Below are 409 nucleotides of genomic sequence, written 5' to 3' on the forward strand. Positions count from 1 at the left end.
AAAGCTACGGGGAAAATAAAATAAGAAAAAAAAATACAAAAGTAATGTTTTCCTGCCTTTTTTACTGACAGTATCTTCAGGCCTTCAAAAAGTTCAGATGATGTTTTAGAAAAAGGACAGTACTTCATTCCAAACCAGAACACTTTCATTACTTAAAATACATATATAAACCTCCTCCTATCCATCTTGTTTGCTTTTCAACCTGAGACACAATCTTTATTTATCTGGACAACCAGCGTGACTTAAAGCAAGCAAACAAAACAATCTCTTTAAAACACCAACTCCTGCAAAGCGAAAGAGTCCACAAACTTAAGGGAACAAAGTCTATATTTGGCAACAGCTTGTAAACCACTGGAAACAAAGCCAAAACAACCGCAGACACAGAAAAAAAAAAAGACATAACACGCTC

The 409-nt window shown here is 35.0% G+C and overlaps 1 protein-coding gene across 2 annotated transcripts in view; it reads right to left on the reverse strand.

The window, feature by feature from the left end:
• The window catches only part of CCSER2 (coiled-coil serine-rich protein 2), a 38775-nt gene that overhangs the window by 22983 nt on the left and 15383 nt on the right, over positions 1-409 (reverse strand). The gene's annotated exons all lie outside the window — the stretch shown is intronic.

Source organism: Buceros rhinoceros, unplaced genomic scaffold, assembly GCF_000710305.1.
Source record: "Buceros rhinoceros silvestris isolate BGI_N320 unplaced genomic scaffold, ASM71030v1 scaffold13058, whole genome shotgun sequence".
Lineage (NCBI taxonomy): Eukaryota > Metazoa > Chordata > Aves > Bucerotiformes > Bucerotidae > Buceros > Buceros rhinoceros.